Raw genomic sequence first — 21370 nt, 5'->3', positions numbered from 1 at the left:
AGCACAGAGCTGTCAGCACAGAGCACAACACGGGGCTCAATCCCACAATCCCTGAGATCATGAACTGAGCTGAAATTAAGAGTCAAAGGCTTAACTGACTGAGCCATCCAGGTACCCCCAGAGTGAGAATACATTTGATTGCTAATTTTTAAAATGGGAGCATAATAAACATTGATACATATTATCATATTTTTAATCATAATATGTTAACATGTTTATTTCACTGCCTTAAATATTCCAAATGCATAAAAATTTTTAGTTCAGTTTGAAATGTATAAGTTTTCCTCAACTATTGAAAGATTTGCAAGCATTTAATGTTTTCTCGTGAGAAGATAAATTTTTGACAATATAAAGAATCTTTCAAGGATTAAGAGCTGTTCAAAACTTAAAGAGTTATTTTGGGTTATATATTAACTTCATCCTTCTAACACTGAAGTATTCAAAGAAACTTGCAATAAAAAGTATTCTTATGTCACTAATGATAAACCTTATGATATTAGTAATATAATTTGCAGTAGTGACTTATAGACCATGAGATATTTTCCATACTTCATTACATGGCAAGTGAAGTAGATGGGTCATTCTAAGTGAATTATGAAATCCCTTCTCAGACATTATAATTCTAAATAATAACAATGTTTGAAGATAGTCTCCAACCACACTTAAGTTCTTAGTAACTTGACATCACATTACACAAGGTACATAAATAAGATGGAGAGAAACTTTATATGAAGAGTCATAAACCAAATATGGCTTTGTGGGCCATGAGATCTCAGGTACGCAACTCTGCCATTGTAGGGTGAAAGCAGCTACAGAGAATGAATATGGCTGCATTTTAATAAAACTTTATTTGCAAAAACAGGGAGTCAGCATGATTTGACTGTTGACCCTTATTAGGAACCTGTATGCTCTTGACATCTGACTTAGTATTTTTTTTCAGACATAGAAGCCTAGGAAGAGGAGAGGTGAATTTAGAATTGGAAGACTTAGCAAGATTTCATGTCCTGGGTCATCTTTCTAGTAAATGTGTATCATGGAGCAGGAGACACAACTTTTCTGAGCCTCAGTTTTCTTCATTTTAAAAATTGTAGGGGTGCCTGGGTGGCTCAGTCGGTTAAGCGTCCAACTTCAGCTCAGGTCATGATCTCGCGGTCCGTGAGTTCGAGCCCCACGTCGGGCTCTGGCCTGATGGCTCAGAGCCTGGAGCCTGCTTCCGATTCTGTGTCTCCCTCTCTCTCTGCCCCTCCCCCGTTCATGCTCTGTCTCTCTCTCTGTCTCAAAAATAAATAAACGTTAAAAAAAATTAAAAATAAATAAAAAATAAAAATTGTAATAATCTTTTATGCCTCAAAATTGTTGCAGAGATCAAATGAACACACAAATGAAAGGGAAAATTATGAATGGCAATGTGGTATATAAATGTAGATTGCTTTGGTAGCCAAGGCAGCTATGGTAGTGGTCGTAGAGGATAATATGGAAACACAACACAGAATCAACTTGATTTTTCTTCATGTGCAAGGAGGAAAGAGAAAGAAAGACCTCATTCTTTTTTTTTTTTGAGAGAGAGAGAGAGAGTGTGTGTGTGTGCGCAAGAAGGGGAGAAGGGTGGAGAGAGAGAAACGTAAGAAGTAGGAGTCAGAGCTTGATCCTATGACCCTGGGATCATAACCTGAGCCAAAATCAGGATTCAGACACTCAACCAACTGAGCCATTCAGACACCCCAAGGACCTTATTGTGATCATACTCCTATAATGGCTTGATCCTTGAGAGCAGCAGGCCTTTGAGGAGACAGTGCTCAACCAAATATATCCTCCCTGTAAAAATACCTAATGACTTCACATAATTCTCAGGTGCCAATCTATAAGAGAACTAGAACTGGAATTAAAAACAGTTAAAATTAAATTAAAAAAAAGGAATAAAAAAAAAGGCAGAAAGGCCGGAAGCAAGGAAGGAAGAGAGAAGGAAGGAAAGAAAGAAAAGGAATGTAGATATTAGAAAAATCAATAAAAAATAAAAATGTGAAATAATTGTAGATATTATCTGTAATGAAAGCAAGCAGTCATTAATACTTAATTCAATTTTATGCAAGGTCACATCCAAGCACAATAGTTGGTTAAATTTAAGGAGAAATATCTATGTGTATATGAATAATCTTATTTCAATGTGTATTAATTCAGCTGTTATAGCTTTCCTAAAACTTGAAGGATATCTATATCTATATCTATATCTATATCTATATCTATATCTATATCTATATCTGTATATCTGTATCTACATTTACATCTATATCTGTATCATTTATTTATTTTTAAATTTTCTTTTATAAAAGGTGCTTTGAAAATTCAGATGACCCAAGGGCTGGTAAATGAGCCTGTGGCCTTAAATTAAATGTCATTGAGTAAACAGTGGAACATCTTTCTGTTGGTAAAGCCAATTTGGTTAATTCTTTTCTTTCTGGGGATATCCATCTGACTGCTTTCATGAGGTATGATGGTTGCTACTTGCCTGAAGAGGAGAAAAGCCAAGTGTATGAATTATGATGACACTCTAGGCTCAGATCTTGACATTCAAGCTTGAGAAAAGAATAAAAGGAAGCCAGCCAATAGGCCATGTGAAATCAAGTATAACAAATAATTCACTAAGGAACACTTGAGGAGGAAAACGTTCCAAAATATTTGTTGTTTCTAAATCAAATCTAATTTAGCTCTGAGTCCCTAATTCCCAGAGAAGGAAGGCACAATGTTTAGTACCAGTTATGTTCTTTTTTAAAAAAAAGAATGATCTCATTCAGCTGAAATTCATTTAGACCATTGTGATATTGTTCCATAATACCAACATATTTTTTTCAAGAAAATTATTAGTAATGAAAAGGAAATATAGCCTTAGTTATAATAGGAAAGCATTATAATTATAATTATAATAAAAAAAACTCCATAGTGCTTAAGAGCTCAGAATTTGATATATGAGTTACAATTTTAACCTTAGTACATTTACTGGCTTTGTGATGCCAGAAAGGTTTTTTTGTTTTTTTTTTTTTAACATTCATAGTGCTCTGCTGCCTCTCTGTATGAACAAAATAAAACACAGAAATTTGTTGGTACACAGTAATTTCTTACAACACATTAGATATCATTTCAATTTTGATCTTTGTCTGACATTTTATTACAAATTCAAATAGGTGTATTTTCATCTACTATTATTTAATATTTCCAAAGAAAACAAAATCTAGACAAATAGAAACATACCTAGAGCAAGTTTCCTAGTGCTAGTGCTTTGTTTGGAAGGTGATAATCCAGGGCAGTGAGAGTAAGATAAAAGAGAAGGGAGGCAGAGAAGGATGTGAGGCAATACCAGGTGATGTGTTATCTTCTGGCCACTACATTATACCAAACCATAAAAAATAATAACGGAGGTCACCATTCAATTACACAGGCGCAGCTTCATGGTCTGTCTTGGGAGAACTGGTAGAAAGAGACCATGCCTAGGGGCCGTTTATTGGAGCATGGAGGGGAGAATAAATTTATCTGGCCATTCCTCTCATATTTTCCTGTCTCACACGGGTCAATCTTTGCTGTGTAGGAAGGAAACACACTCTCTTAAGGCCAGTCTTCCCTAAATACCCTCTCCTTCCAAATTATTTTGATGAAATTCCAAATACCATCTCCTACCATTTGTGAACATTTCAATTATATCTCTAAAGTTCAGGACTATATTTTAAAGTTGCTCTGAATATTTCCAGTTCTGGCCTTGCAAGAATATTTTATAAACTACAATTACAAAATCTGAATAAAAAATATATAAATAAAAAATATTTAAAAACTATTGAAGAGCAATTAGCATGGAAGGAAAGAACATTTATCACAGACATTTTTGTGAGGGTATTTTGCAAACCATAGCAAACTAGCAGAACTAGCAATCATAATGAGTTTGAAGTTAAAGGCTGTGCGAGTTGCCAAGAATAGGGGAGATCTTGGAGAGGGAGATAACAGAGAAGGAGGACTAATACCTACATACTGATCACCATTAAGTCAATATTTTATTCTTAAAGTATGTACGTTGTAGACTAAGGGTCTAAGAAATCTAACAACAAAATTAACAAAAACCCAACAGCTCCTGAAGCTAAAATGCTGAGCAGAGACTTATACCCAGTGTGCAGTGATGGGGAAAGAGGTTGGAATCCAAACTCTGCCCAAACATAAAAGGAATGGTAAAAACATAGGCATTCATTTCAGACCCAAGAAAGACCACACCCCAAGAGTAAAGACCACACAGAGGAAGACTTACACCTTAAAAGTAAGGGCAAAGCTGATATAGAATAGAGCTAACAAGCCTAACACCAAGCTTTAAATGTGACCTAAATAGTCAATGACACTCTATGTTTCCAGAAAAAACAAACAAACAAAAACATAACAACGTGGGGGTGAAGATTGTGTAATCTAGAGCTTCTATAATTTTATTTTCCATTTTCCTGCATCCAATATAAATATATGAGACATGATAAGAAAAAGAAATGACTGAAAACTGAGAGAAGAAATAGGTAACAGAACCAGATCCACAGGTGATTGAGATGTTGGTGTTAATAGACCAACATTTTTATTTTAAATGTCTATGATTATATCAGCAAGGAAATATATCAACAATCAAAACAGAGTTGTTGTTGTTTTTTTAATTTTCAAAAAATAGTATTTAGAAATAGCATTTGAAGAGATATGTTCAGAGTTTTCCAAAATACATGAAAGCCAAATTATCTGTGATGCCCAAGCCAAGATAAATGTAAAGAATAGCATACTGAAACCCATACCAGCACAATAGGAATAAACTTGTGAAAATTATATATATATAATTATATATAAATTATATATGTAAATTATATATAAATTATATAAATTATATATATATCCATTATTATTATATATATATATATATATATATCCATGACAATGTATGACACATGCATGGTTTTTATCATGTTAATTACTAAATTAAAGTCTGTCACATTTGTTACAAAATAGGAGAAAAAGACGAGAAGGAGGAGAAGAAGAGGAAGGAGAGTCAAGCTTTTGTGTCTTTCAGCTCTGAAAGAGTAAATCAACTTCTGTGGTGCAAGTTTAGACCCATGGAGGTAATATAGATGGTCTCTTGTCCAAGAGACGTGGCAGAGCCCTGAGGAGACTGAAGTAGCCCTTGAGGTAAACCCTTTAAACTTAGGAGTCCAGAGGGAGCCATTGTCTTGAGAGGTGGAGGGGCTTGTGCCCTTTTTATTAATGATGCCCCTCTTCCCAAGAGCTCCTGCACTGAACACTGAGGAAGTGCATCCTACTTGCAGAGCTGCTCTGTTTCAAATAGACCATCACAGTTTGGTCAGAGTATCTCAATGATGGTCACAAGAAGTCACTAACCAAAAGCAGTTCCTCTTTGTTCCCTTGGGCTGCATAAGTACAGAGAACTATTGCAAGTCAAGGGAAGAAGAAGATGACATCAAAAGTAATGAAATAATTACTACCCCCTTGTACTGTTATGGTGTGACCTCTACAATATATTTGTTAAATTTCAAAAACCAACAGTGAAGTATGTTCACAGTGCAATACTTTCTGTGAAGGAAAAGTAAGGGAATATAAGGTTTGCATTTTAATGGGGTGTGGGTGGTGGTAAACAAATAGACATATAAATACATAATTTATTAGTTTAGTTACAGGTGGGATAATGAAGAAAAATAAGCAGGGAGAAAGAGAGTGTGCTGTGATTTTATTTTATTTTAAAATTTATTTATTTTGAGAGAGAGACAGAAAGAGGGAGTGGGAGAGGGACAGAGAGAGGGAGTGACAGAATCCCAAGCATGCTCTGCACAGACAGCACAGAGCCTGACATGGGGCTGGAACCTACAAACTATGAGATCATGACCTGAGCCAAGATCAAGAGTCAGATACTTAACCAACTGAGCCACCCAGGTACCCCAAATATGCTGTGATTTTAGATATGGGGGTCCAAGAAATCTCTCTGAGGATGTGACATTAGAGCAGGCCCCTGGACTGAGTGAGCTAGGTATATAACAGAGAGAAGAGTATTTCTGGATTGGGGCCTGCTGGTTATATTTAGGGTTCAGTGAGGGGCCTTTTGAGGTTGGAAAGGAATAAAGAAAGGGTGATGTGGAAAAAGATGAGGTTGGAGGGATGGGCATGAATCAGATCACCTAGAACTTTGTGGGCCAGGATAGGAATTTGCATTTTATTCTAAATCTGATTAGAATCACCCATTGGAGGTTTTTGAGCAGGGAAGGGACATGAACTGATTTAAGTTATGAAAAGATCCCTCTGGCTTCTGAGTGAAAAATCTGTAATGCTTGTGGGTGTAAGTAAGTAAATAAGTAAGTAAGTAAACCTCCACACTGGAGGCTACTGCAGTTTCTGCAAGGGAACATGATGCTGGCTCCGAATGGGAGGCCACGGTGAAGCTGAGACATAATAGGATTGTGCTTTGAAGACAGAGCTGACAAATCTGGAGTGTAATGTGAGAAAACAAGAAGGATCAAAGAGGATACCAGCGTTTAAAATTTTCTGTTGGGGTGCCAGGGTGGCTCAGTCAGTTAAGCATCTGACTTCATCTCAGGTCATGATCTCACGGTTGGTGATTTTGAGCCCCACCTCGGGCTCTGTGCTGAGAGCTCAGAGCCCAAAGCCTGCTTTGGATTCTGTGTCTCCCTCTCTTTCTGCCCCTCCCCTGCTCATACTCTGTCTCTGTCTCTCTCAAAAAATAAAACAAAAACATTAAGAAAAATTTTTTTTCTATCTATCCATCCATCTATCTTGTAGAAGGTGAGATATCTGGGTAAATGCAGATTTCTTTTATTGAGATGGGGGTATGGGGCAGAAGTAAGAATGAGGGGATCAAGGATAGCAGTATTCACATTGTTTATTTCTACTGTGAATATCATTCTGCACAAAAAATCTCCAGTAAGGTGTTTTGTTTTGTTTTGTTTTTGGTCTGAAAGTGCTGCTACAGTATAACCCTTTTATTGTAATTATGTAACATTTGGAAAACAGGGCCTTCTCTATGCTACAGGACTTTAAAAAATTTGTTAATCAGCTCGTTCTCCCAATGCCCTGACAGACTTTTCAACTTCTCACAATTTCTGTAGTGAGTTTTAAAAAGTAACAGCAAAACCTTTTAAAAGCATTTCAACAAACACTCAGGGCAGGCTTTTATTTTTGGAAAATTCTTGTCCCATTAAAAAATAAAATAAAATTGGGGAGCCTGGGTGGCTCAGTTGATTAAGTGTAGACTCTTGATTTCGTCTCAGGTCACGATCTCAGGCTTCATGGGATTGACAACCCTATGGAGCTCACAGTGCTGAGCCTGCTGGGGATTCTGTCTCTCCCTCTCTCAATGCCCCTCCCACACTCATGTGCACATACATTCTCAAAGTAAATAAATAAACATTTTTTTAAGGAGTGATATAAAAGAAATGGAATCAAAGCACTAGTTTATTCATTTGTTTGCTGTTTGTTTTTGGATGACTTACCAGAAACATTGTATTTGTATCCCCCATAAGTTATTTTTTAGTTCAGTTTGATAGTCCAAAAGCAATTAGGAACATTCACAGAAACACAAACTCAGCTCTTCCCCACCCTATACACATGTATATTGACTGTTCTCCAAACTAAACTATATTCCCTTTTAACTTGGTTTGAAAACCTATTTTAAGTTGCAACCTTCCCAAGATTCTTTGTGGAGAATCGAATTAGTATATAAATCAAGAGAGAAATATAATAATACTAAGGTAACAAATGACCTCAAATTGTGTGTCTTAACACAACAGTATTAATAACTCTAATAAGTAACTTTCTAACAAAAAGCCTGTTGCAGCTGTTGATGTTTTTCCAGGACAATTTCCTTTTGTGTAATGACTTAGGGATCTAGGATTTTCCATGCCACGTTTTCTCCATCTCAACACAAATCTCCTCCAAATCCCTGTTGACAGGGCAGAGAGAGGTCAGAAAGGCCTATTGTACCAGCTATTATTTGTTGTGACCTGGAAGTGATGAGTGTCTCTTCTACTTATAATTCACTGTCCACAGAAATCTTAGTGACTTAAACACAGCAACTACTTATTTCTCTCACAATCCTTAATGTGAACAGGTCTTCAAGGGATGACTCCTCTCTTGTCCATGCAGTGTGAGCCCAAGCTGGAGAATCCACCCCCAACATTGCTTATGTGTATGGCTTACAAGTCTGTGTTGGTTCACTGCTACCAACCGCAGTATTTTTTCACATGGGCCTCTCACACATGGACTTCCTCACAGCATGGCAGGTGGGTTCCAAGAATGAGTATCCCAAAGAACAAAAATTGAATGCTACCATTGTCTTAAGACTTAGGTACAGAAGCTGACATGGCATGACTTCCACGATATTCCATTAGGCACAGTGGCCACACAGATCTTCCAGATTCAAGAAAAGAGGATATAGGACCCAATTCTTAATGAGCAGAATGTCAAATGTGTAGCCACAATAAATGTATATTTCAAGAACAGTTTTCATGTCTCTAGAGGCAAGGATGACAAAAGATGTGATTATATGAGACCCCTTTTATTTGATGTACATTTGTTAAGCAGCTATTAAATATAAAACTGTTCACCAAATTTTTGAATAAACAAAGGTCTATTCAGTCGTTGAAATCGCACTTCATATGTTCTGAAAATCCTAAGTAGAGACCAGGAAACTTTGGGTGGGGCTGGGAATAATGGATTAGGAGTTCTCAGATAAAGCTTCCTCAGAACTGGCACTTAACATTGATTTTAAAATGTTTGAGATTCAAGAAACTAAAATTAAGAGCAAATTATTTCATTTGGAATGACTATGTCAATAAAGAATAAAGTAGGGAGCGCCTGGGTGTCTCAGTCAGTTAAATGTCCGATTTAGGCTCAGGTCATGTGTCTGGCTCTCTGTCTCTCTCTGCCCCTCCCCCCTCATGCTCACTCTCTCTCTCTCTCTCTCTCTCTCTCAAAAATAAACATTAAAATTTTTTTTTAATAATTAAAAAAATGAATAAAGTGGGTGACATGGGTTTAAGTCACCCAATGCCAGGGGGTCAGATCTGACAATCGTTTAAAGCAAATAAGATAATACTGGATTGAAAAAAAAATGGAAGTATATTTTGGAGAGCTTCACATGGTAGGTTAAAGAAATTACACTTGATTTACTTGGTTGATTTTGTAAGTTTTCAAATACTTTTGAAGAATATGTGGATGAAAGTGATAACACTGTGAAAAAGTTGTCTCTCTTTCTGTGACTAGACCTAATCTTCTCTCTTTCCTTTAGCTATCTATGACTGATGTTACATTGCCAGCCTCTATTTCTGGAAGTTCTGCATGTTTTCCTGGTATGCTCAGAGCTAAGTCTTCCTGCTATGATGCAGAATTTCAACTTTAATTCTAAAGAAGAGTAAAATTCCTACTAAAATATTTAAATAAATCCTTGTATTCTTGATTTGATGCAATTATAAATATGCATCATACATTACAATGGCTTATCTTACATGCTTTTTGTTCTGTTTGAAGAAATGACTCAACAGAATTATTTTTAAGATTCATGTATTATATGGGAAAAACATAAACGCACCGTTTCCTTGGTCATTCTTATACTAGAAGCTGACAAAATATGTAGGTGACACATTTACATCGTTAAATTTTGTCTGTCCCTTGAACTCTAAACTCAAAATCAACTGACTACTTGTTATCATCTGTCAGTCATCACAAACGCATATTAAATGTTTTTAATGTTTATTCATTTTTGAAAGAGAGAGTGCATGCAAGTGAGGGAGGGGCAGAGAGAGAGGAGACACAGAATCTGAAGCAGGCTTCAGGCTCAGAGCTGTCAGCACAGAGCCCAATACAGGGCTCGAACCTACAAACTGTGACATCACAACCTGAGCTGAAGTTGGACGCTTAACCAACTGAGCAACCCAGATGCCCCCACAAAGACATACTAAACTTAACATGCCCAGGGGTGTCTGGATGACTCAGTCAGTTGAGCATCTGACTCTTGATCTCCACTCAGACCATGATCTCATGGTTTGTGAGTTTGAGCCCCAAATCGGGCTCTGTGCTGACAGCACGGAGGCTGCTTGGGCTTCTGTCTGTCCCTCTCTCTGCCCCACCCCCCTTTCTCTCTCTCAAAATAAATAAATAAACTTAAAAAAACAAACTAACAAAACTTAACATGTCCAAAATCACACTCAAGATTTTTGACCAAACCCTGATTCTTTTTTTAAAAAAATTTTTTTTCCAACGTTTTTATTTATTTTTGGGACAGAGAGAGACAGAGCATGAACGGGGAAGGGGCAGAGAGAGAGGGAGACACAGAATCAGAAACAGGCTCCAGGCTCCGAGCCATCAGCCCAGAGCCTGACGCGGGGCTCGAACTCACGGACCGCGAGATCGTGACCTGGCTGAAGTCGGACGCTCAACCGACTGCGCCACCCAGGCGCCCCCAAACCCTGATTCTTTATCAATGTAGTAGGTTTTAAATGGTGGCCGTGTTTTGATGACCCCCCAAAAAGAGATCTATGTTCCAATCTGTAGAAACTGTGAATGTGAGCAGGTTTGGAAAAGAGGTCTTTGCAGATGCAGTTAATTTAAGGATCAGCAGATGAGATCATCCAGGATTATCTACACCCATCTAGATAATCCCATGACAAGTGACTGCATTAAAAGTCAGAAGAGGAAAGACACAGAGGAGAAGACTGTGTGAAGATGGGGGACAGAAATTGCAATTATGCTAGCACAAGCCAAAGAATGCCTGGAGTCACCAGAAACAAGAAAAGAACAAGGAAGGATTCTCCCCTAGAGACTTTGGAGGGAGCTTGGCCTCCCTGACATCTTGAGTTTGGAATTCTGGCCTCTTTAACATGAGAAAATAAGTTTCTGTTATTGTAAGCCACCAGTTTTTGGTCATTTGTTATAGCATCCCTAGGAAATAAATACATCCAGCCATTCCTATCTCAGTAAATGTCCCAGGTAGTCAAAATGTGTACCTTCATCCCACATCCCACATCCCAATGTATACCTTCTTACCTATTCCCACATTTCTTTATATGATGCAGCACTAAATCCTTTTGGTTTTAGCTTCTTTCAGATATGTCCACTTTTCCCTATCTCTATCTATAGTTCATAAACTATCACCTTATGCCTGAAATACTACGGTAGTTTCATGAGTGATTTCTCACTTCTACTCTCCAGCCCTACCAGACTTTTCTGCGCACAGCAGTGTTACTTGTCTGAAAAACAGATTTGGCCATGCCATCCTCCTTGCCCCCATGAAAGCCTTCAGTAGTCCGTTGCATTTAGGAGTAAAACAAAATTACTAACTAATGTAGTCTACAACATCTGGCATGATCTTGCCTTTAAATATTTTTCTAGCCTTGTTGCTTTTTCATTAATAGACTTCTTTTTTTAAGAGCAGTTTTAGGTTTACAGAAAATTAGGCAGAGAATACAGAGAGTTAGTTCCTTTTTCCCCTCCCAATCCTGCACATAGTTTCCCCTATTATTGACATCTTAGTGTGCACTTTTCACTTTTCACAATTGAACCAATAATGATCCATTATTATTAACTGAAGTCCATGGTTTACATTAAAGTTTACTTTTTGTGTTATACAGTTTTGTGGATTTGACAAATGCCTATTGTCATGTATTCACAAGTATAGTATCATACAGAATAGTTTCACTGCCCTAAACAACTTCTGTGCTCACATACTCATTCCTCCACCTTCTCTAAACCCCTGGCAACCACTGATCTCTCTACTGTATCCACAGTTTTGCCTTTCCCTGAGCATGATACACTTGGAATCACACAGTATGTAGCTTTTTTAAAGATTGGTTTCTTTCACTTAGCAATACACATTTAATGTACCTTCATGTCATTTTATAAGCTGATAGCTTATTTTGTTTTATTGTTGATAACATTACATTGTAGGATGTACCAAAGTTGGTTTATTCATTCACCTATTGACATTACCTTGATTGCTCCCAATTGGGGGGGAATATGAATTAAAAGCTTTTGTCAGTTCAAAGCTATACATGTTTGTGTTTAAAGTTATACAATACTTAGCACCCTTATTACTAGTAACTCTATTTCTGTCCAAGAGAGCTTAATATGTGTACCCCAGGGAAGTTTCCCCCATTGCCATGCCAATCTAACCTAAGAGCCTTAAAGTCACAGAGCTCACAAATAATTCAATTTTTTTTCCAAGTTGAATATATGTGCAGTGTGACTTCCCTTTTAAAGATTAATGGTGTTTTGCTTTTTTACTAAAACCACACCAATTATTTTGGAGTATGTTTTATTTGTAGATCTAATGCATTAAAATTCGTTTTCTATTTCAATATGCATATGGATGTTTATCTATGTGTGTGGGAATTTGTTTTATCCTTGGGCGTTTTTGAGAGCTGTAAACATTTTGTGCTCCTGAAATGATGAAGTCTTAAATAGCAATGATTGTAGATTTATTAAGTAGAAAATAGATTAACATCAATCAGGCTTAATATATGCAGTTGAATTACCAAGTCTCTTCCCTTTAATTAGCAGAGTATAAAGGAAACATTTCCAAAATGAAATGGTTAGTATGCAGGTTAACTTTAGGAGTTGTTCTTCCCCATTAGTGTGGGAAAGAGATTTTCCAGCAAAAGTTAGTCATGGGTTTTCTTCCAAGTCAACACTTGGTCTACCGGCTTTTAAAAGGCTGGGGCTGCAGGACTAAATGATGTCTAACATTACATATGAGCCAAATAATTCGTGACATTTTTTCTTTCTTTCTCTGTGGGAGGTGGGGAGAGATTTATTTGAGACCTAAACAGAAGACTAGTGTTGAACTGTGGGCTCAGAAAATAGGTTTGTAGTTTCCTTCCTCTATTTTTTCTCTCTCTTATCTTCCAAAGCCTTAGAAATTCATCAAGAGGAAGTTATAACTAATCTCCCTTCTTTTCAGGTCTTAATTTCTTAACTCACTTATAACATGTTCTTATGATCACACTTGCTATAAAATGTTATGGTGTGAAATGCAGAATAATGTTCCAATGAAGAGTGATCAAATGTCAACCTAAATTACATTGGCACAAGATAAAGTCAGAAATCAGATGTGTTTCAATATTTTTTCCTATAATAATTCTATAACTTTGGGTGCTGATTATCTTTTGACAGTGTTGCTTATTTCTTATTTATATCAATGAAACAAAGTAGACATAGTTGAAAATCCATTGCCTCTTTGAGGACTTTTAATAGATTGTGGCAGTAGGTTGGGATTCTTTCCTACCTTTGCTTATAATCATATGAGCAGATGATAGCTGAGACAAAGGTCTGGAGATACGTTTAATCTTTTCAACAAAATGAAGGTTGTAGAAAAGGTTCCATATCTGGTGCTCTTTTCTTTGATCTGAAAACTAAAGCTGGCTTCTTTTTGTGGGTCACAGTAGCTATTTGTGCAATTTTATTAACCATAATGCCACTTTTTCTGATACTGTTTCTTTCATCTAAACGTCTCAGAAGGTTTTACAAACAGAAGCTTTTTTTTTTATTTTATGCAACATACTTTATTGTGAAACCTGTGATTCCATAATTCATTCCAGTCAGCTACCGCTGGAGGGGATGAGGAGGACAGTTGAAGGAAGGGGTCTCTGTGATGTGCCCCTATCAGGAATCCTCAAAATCTGAGGGGTCCTTGAAGTCCCTGTCAATGTCCATTGCTACTTTCTACTCTGCATCTATTTTTTTCCCTGTCTTTCTTTATCTTTTCCTTTACTTACAAATTTGAAGTATATATACAAAATAAATGCAAAGATAAAATTATATGAAATTCAAATTACCACCACCAATAATTAAATGTGATAGATGGTATTGTTTGGTTGAAACAAAATTGCTCATATTAGGAATAATAATAGAAATATAGAAGCTCATGTCTGCTTTGCTACTTAATTTATTTCTGTGTTTTTTCTTGAACAGTAGTAATGCTTGTCTGTATAATGTGTTATATAGAACATGATTAATAACTTTAAGGTTTTGTTAGCTAGGTTCAGGATATTTATGCTCATCTTGACCCAACTCTGCTACTGACCAGTACTCAAGTACCACTTGATACTGATAGGTGATAATTCTATACAGTGCTCTTATTTAACTGAAGAATATGGTTAATGTTACAGAGCTATTAATATCCAAATTAAATTAATACCCAGTCTAATTAGTCAATTAGAGACAGAAAAAATTCTTCTTTGCATATTTAATACCACATTTTCTATTAATAATCTGTAGTAAGTTGGTACAAAGTTAAGACCAACTCAGTATATCTATTGCTATGTGAATATGATGCTGAGTGTTAGGAGATAGGTTATTGGATACTCAGCATTCCCATGTTCTTGTGCTTTGACTGAATTTTCCTATCACTTTTTCCTGTTTTAAATTATTATGACATAAAGTCCACTATAAACATAAAGGTAAACGTAGGCTTTAAGTGGCCATGTAGACTAGGCATCAGTTAATATTTCTGAAGGACCAGATAATAAATATTTAGACTTCTAAGGTCCTACAGCTGTCTTGTAACTTACCCAATTTTGACATACTGGCCCCAAAGCAGGCACAGACAATATATTTTTTTAAATATTTATGGCTGTGTTCTCCCTAAACTCATTGATCCACAGCTATAGGTTTCAGAGTTCTAATCTAGATATTATATTGTCCAATATAATACCAATTAGACATATATCTTGACATTGCATTATTTAAAATTAATTATTTTTGTTTCTCTGTGTTTAACTACATTTCAGATGCTTAAGAACTATACACGGCTAGTGGCTACCATATTGGAACAATGCAGATAAAGAATATTTCCATATATAATATTTATATTTTTACAGAAATTTCTATGTTATCACACTGATGGAGGATTTAAAACATGCTTATGTTGCTGTCTTTAGTTATCATTGAACTGATGACATAAAATATAAGAACATATGTCTGGCAGAAACTCCTGAAACACATTCCCAGACCTCAGAGAGGCAAACTAACTGATTTTAGCAACATTGAAATAGTAAAATGAGCCATCTTGACTCTGGTAATACATTTTTAATCTCAGGAAAGTCTGTGTCTCTGTCATCTTATCTCTTATATGAGAAATACAATGCCTGCCCAGTTTATCATCCTGTGGTTTTGAAGAGGGATTTAACTCTTGGAGGCTCTGGCAGATATTGTAGGACAAGTAGGACCACATGGCAACCAGAATATGTTTGGGAAAGCAAATCAGTGTGATTACTAAGATTATGGGAAGAGAGAATAGGGAATTCAAATCTTGGTTTTGCTATTTTCCATGTGGATTTCTTCCAGACCCTTGGTCTCCCAAAGCCACTGTTTGTTCATCATTAATCCCTTACCGTTGTTGTGAAGATCAAATAAGATAATGTACTTAAATCTGCTTAATGCAGTGCCTGGTTCATAGTAAGTTCTCAGTAAATGATAGCTACTACTGTTGCACACTGAAGAAGGGAGGAGAAAATATCATGGCGTTAGGCATAAAGACTTCCTGCCACAGTGGAAATATCCAAGCGTAGAAGCACGTTGGAAAAAAATAAAGTTAAGGAAGAAAGATAGACTAGACACATGAGAGAAAAACAAGAAGGGAAGAAAAGAGAATTTTAAGTGTACACTGATTGAAGGAAAAGGATATATGATTGCAGACTAATGGAAATTGTACCAAGTTCATGAAGAAGGGATAAAAATGGTTGAAATGTAAATCTTTTTTAAAGGAAAATTTAAGAGGGTCAGTTAAATGAGAAAATTTCTGGAAATAGCTTCATGTATTAAGTGCCATCCAAACATAATAATGGATTAGTACAGCTTCCCTAGATAGGCTGCTATGGGTAACTGCACATCTGGAGATCATAGATGAAATGAGGTTGCTGATTTCTAGATTGATTATGTATGTATGTATGTATTTATAGACAGCATGAGCACAAGCAAGAGGGGAGAGAGACAGAGACAGAGAGAGAGAGAGAGAGACAGAAATACCTTAAGTAGGCTCCACGCTCAGTATGAAGCCCAACGTGGAGCTTTATCCCAAGATGCCTGGGATCTTGATCTAAGCCAAAAATGAAGAACTGGAAGCTCAATCCAGTGAGCTACCCAGGTCCCCCAGCTGAATTATAGACTATGACTCATCTATCCAGTCTCCTCTGCTCCATGAATTCAGCATACCCCAGAGACTATAAGGTGAAATTATACAATGTAATGCAGCCCCCTCTCTCTGCTAGTCAGAGGGTGACCAACTATCTCAGTTTTCTCAGGACTGAGGGGTTTTGCGGGACACATGGATTTCTGTGCTAAAACTGGGACAGTCCTGGGCAAACAGGTTTGGATGTTCTCTCTAGTAGCTATCAGGTTTCTAGAAGAAAGAACGTTTAGCTTAGGACTCAATAAATCAGGGCAATTAGCATTAATGATGCTTGTGGGTCTACCACATTCTTACTAATATATGGTCAGAATACTGGGGAGAATTAGACAGCTGCAGGCACCAGTTAAAGAATCCTGACTATGGGACACCTGGGTGGCTCAGTCAGTTAAGTGTCTGACTCTTGATTTCAGCTCAGGTCGTGATTTCAGTCATGAGATCAAGCACTGTGTAGGGCTCTGTGCTGGGTGTGGAGCCTGCTTGAGATTTTCTCTCTCTCTTTCCCTCCATCTGCCCCTCTCCCCTGCTCACACACATTCTGTCTCTCTCTCTCTCTGTCTCTCAAGGAAAAACAAAAAAACAAAACAAAACAAAAAAAGAATTGTGACCTTAGGTGAGTAAGTTGATTCAATGAGCTAAAGGTCCCTGACTGAGCCTTATTTACTCTTGCTTCTCTTGACCTTTTCATACACTTCAGAATATATTTTCAGAAATCACAGAGATTCCTGTGAACACATTTGAAAAACCACTGATCTACTCCAATAAGGAAGGGGACAGCAGACCTCAAAATACCACTCCATGCTTGTTTTGTCAGCTGATTCGCATCAAAGCAGAAAATCAAGCTCAGAACTTATATATTGAGAAACACAGAATTCAAAGTTTTGCCAAGACCACTGATTCTCCACCTTGGTTAGGATTGGGATCTTCTGGGATGCTTTAAAAAATCATAGATACCTGGGTCTTATCCCAGGAGATTTTGAATCATAACACTTGACTGTGCCCTGGGTATAGAGATGTTTAAGGTGTCCTAAATTATTCTAATTCAAGCCATGGCTGAAAAGCATTGGCCTAGGCTGAGGACTAACATCAAGCAAACAAACAATACACTCACACACACCCCCCACAGGGAATGCACATTGGCATTGAGGTCAGGAGATATGGGTTTGATTTCATCTCTATCAATGATTAATCTATGGCTTCTAACAAATACTTCAGTCTGTGCTTCATGAGATATTGGCCAGTTGATTTCAAACTTTTTAAAACCATGGAAATCTTTAAGTGAAAATTTTGTGGGAACCTGTTACATCACACACGTTAAAGCAGAATTGTTTTGGTTCAATAGGTAATGAGACCAGGAGGCTCAACATCCTGTCTGGTTACTACCAAATGCTACTGAGGCACAGTTTTGGAAATTTCCATGCTCTAAACAACCCACATGGCATTTTGATCTTTAGGGCTCTATTTTATTCATAATTGTTATTTTATTGGATAAAGCTGAATACTTGTCAGGAGATTTGCTTTCACCTGATTGCATGTGACCTTAGCCACACAAAAGGCCTATATTTTTTTTTGTCCAATAAAAAGGGACTGTTGACCTGAAGTCATTTTTACTTACAAATTTTAAAGTTGTTCCCTTTTCACCAGCCAACAGCAATAGTACGATAGAAATGCTCCAATGTTCTATACTTCACAACAGTAGGACAGATTACTTCTTTTTTTTTTATAATTTGTCCATATTTATTTCTTTTTTTCAATATATGAAATTTATTGTCAAATTGGTTTCCATACAACACCCAGTTCTCATCCCAAAAGGTGCCCTCCTCAATACCCATCACCCACCCTCCACTCCCTCCCACCCCCCATCAACCCTCAGTTTGTTCTCAGAGGACAGATTACTTCTAATTGAAAGATTCTCATTCTCTTTCCCCTAGCCTGTAAATATTTTATATCACAACTGGAGCTGAAGGGCGGCCTTTCAAATTTTGAAAATTGGGTCACAATTGGTTTGACCTGAGCAAATTCAGGAGAGGCTACATCATCAAGAAGTAGTTCACCTTTATTATTTATAAGAATACAGAGGCAGATGTGCAATTGTTCCCTGTATAATTTTCATACATAAAATATCATGTACATGGAGAACACTGTCAGATAGCATAGTGCACTGCATTTATTTCAGATGTGGCGTCATCTCTTTGTCACTGTGTTTAGTAAACACACTTCCATTGTGGTGAGTGGATGGCTGTCAGTTCTGTTTCTCTGCAAATATCCAGTGGCTTTCAGAGCCTTGCTTCTTGTCTTGTCCCATTTTGTTTTCAGTAAATCGCTTCCATATTTATGTATTTAATGAACTCTTCCTTAATGTTAGCAATAAAATACAAAGCTTTTTATCAGAGATTCTCATTCTCAGCTTTTCTGAAATCCACCAACCTTACGGATTCACACGGTTGTCTGTCTGCTGCAGATGTCAAATGCCTCCTCCTCTCGTCCTCCTGCTCACTCTCTTTTGAAACAAGTCCCCAAATACTGCGTATTCATAGACACAGGTTAGTTGTTTCCTCACCAAGCCCTTCTCAGTCAAAACATGGAATCTCTATCAGTCGAGCCATTTGTCTTTCACGACAGAAGGTAAATATACCTGACTCACAATCCAGGATAAATCATGCTCATTGCTCAGCTTGACTTGGAAGGAGAAAGCCTTTTAATTGAAAAACAAGAAAAAAGTATCTCATGGGTGAAAACATTGAGGTGAATTTAGGAATGTGGAGATCTGCTTCCTTTGCTGTTCATTTTCCTAGTTAAAGAACCACTGTTGCCTTGTCTTTTACTCTCTCATGATTGGAGATTCCTGATAACATTGTTTTGCTTTTTAAGAGACATCAAGGCTGAATTGTATATATATAACTTTTATTATTTATTAATAACTTCTATATGTGAATTTTGTTATCTTTTAAAGCATTTTAAAAAATATAACTGTATTAAGCTTTCTGGGGATCCATGGTAAGCTTCCTTGAATTTCCCAAAATTGCCCCTGCAGGGCCAATATCTCTTCACTCTACAGCTTTTCTAGATCACACTAGAAGAGTAATTTGTGAGCTGTACTATACTCTCATAGTATTTTTTTTTACAAATTTTCTCTATTTCACGTTGCTTATCGTGTATGTTTTTTTATTTATTATGTTAAAATGTGGGGAAATGTGCAACTCAATATACTGATATGGAAGCATCTTATAATTGCTTTGTTCATTTAATATGGTGGTGTTTTTTGGGGCGCCTGGGTGGCGCAGTCGGTTAAGCGTCCGACTTCAGCCAGGTCACGATCTCGCGGTCCGTAAGTTCGAGCCCCGCGTCAGGCTCTGGGCTGATGGCTCAGAGCCTGGAGCCTGTTTCCGATTCTGTGTCTCCCTCTCTCTCTGCCCCTCCCCCGTTCATGCTCTGTCTCTCTCTGTCCCAAAAATAAATAAACGTTGAAAAAAAAATACATTTAATATGGTGGTGTTTTTTTATTATCCCCAAACTTTTATCAAAGTGATGGTCCTTACACTATAGAACACACACTATTCATAATATTTATCTTCCCTTAGAGAAAATGAGCCTCTTTTAATTTTTTTCCAGTTTTATTGAGATATAATTGACATACAACATTTTATTAGTCTGAGGTGTACAACATAGCTGTTGTTAATCCATTAATAGAGAATATCAGCCTCTTGAGGGCAAGGGCTGGCTATTCCAAACGTGTGTATTCTTAACATCTATTATAATTCCTAGTTATTAATAAGTTCACAATAAGCAGTTTATGGATTATTGACTAAATGTAAACATTTATGCAACATCTTTAGATTGGTCTAACAATCCACAGAAGAAATAAATGAATTAGAAAGGACTGCTTCACTTAGTCAGTATAGTAGATGGCTGAGATGATTTTCTCCTGCCTTGGGGCCTGCTTCTCTCACATGATTCTGGAGGTGCTTCTCTCCAGGTTCTACATATGCAAATAGGTCACATGACCAAGAGCACCTCTTCAGAGACTCTGTTCACTGAACACAGCATGGGCTCCTTTTCAAGAAGGACAAATCAGCATCCACTTTTTCCAAAATTGATAAGGTCTTTCTCTTTCTGAGCTCCAAGCTGTGGAGAACCATATTATCCTGGAGCTTCTGGGAACTGTTCTACTATGTGTACAGGGCATGACATGAAATCAAGTGAAAGAAAGGTAAGCAAAGCAGAAGGGTAGGGAGGTAGAGGAATAGTGAGAAGGATTGCCAAAAAGGCATAGGCAAGAGACAAGGAGAATTGAGAGCTTCTCAGGACTTGATTGTGAATACCTGGATAGAGACTTGCCTGTATTCAGACACTCCAAAAATCAATAATATTGTTTGTTTGGCTACATTAAAAAATAATTTCTTTCTATTCTCTATCTTTTCCTCCCCCCTCCCTCCTTTCCTCCTTCTCCTCTCTCCCCTCCTGTTCCTCCTCCTTCTTTGTCATCTTCTCTCTCTCTCTCTCTCTCCCCCCACCTCTTCTTTAATAGAATGTGGCTTGTATTTCTGACCCTAGAAACAAATGAGGCTTGATGATGATGAGATACTTAATTATAGAAAAAAAATCTGAAGAAAGTTCAGGTGGTATGTTTTTAAAATGGATAGTAATTTACAACTTACAAAAATTTACCTCTGATGATGGCATTTCTTCAAATGCCACATTTTTTTTTTTTTGCCCTTGAAGACTATTTCAGTTTTGTTAATCCAGAAATGTGAAGTCTTTGACACAAAATATATTATTTGGCTCTGAAGAGCCAAAGAGCCAAACAAATGACTTTGACCAATAAAATGGATAGGTAACTATTTTCTTTATGTTTAGAAAGTAGATGTATTATTCCAGTGTATTATCCCTCCTTCTTATGATAATCAATAACTACTTCTCAAATTTCAAGGGTAATTTATCTTTTGAGGCAACTACTGTGGAATCATAAGATCTGTAATCTTGCTGACTAATTTTGTTTTTATTTTAAGTTATGTGAAGAGTGTTTCCTTAATTGCACTGTCTCCTCCATACTACATGATCCACAAAAAGTTTCATTTCTCTGGAATCAAGTATTAAATCTCAGCAAAAATTATACCTGGGGAGGGAAATCTGGTCAAACAGGTTAAGATGAAGATATTTTTT

Source organism: Acinonyx jubatus, chromosome A2 (assembly GCF_027475565.1).
Source record: "Acinonyx jubatus isolate Ajub_Pintada_27869175 chromosome A2, VMU_Ajub_asm_v1.0, whole genome shotgun sequence".
NCBI lineage: Eukaryota > Metazoa > Chordata > Mammalia > Carnivora > Felidae > Acinonyx > Acinonyx jubatus.
This window is presented reverse-complemented; position numbering follows the sequence as displayed.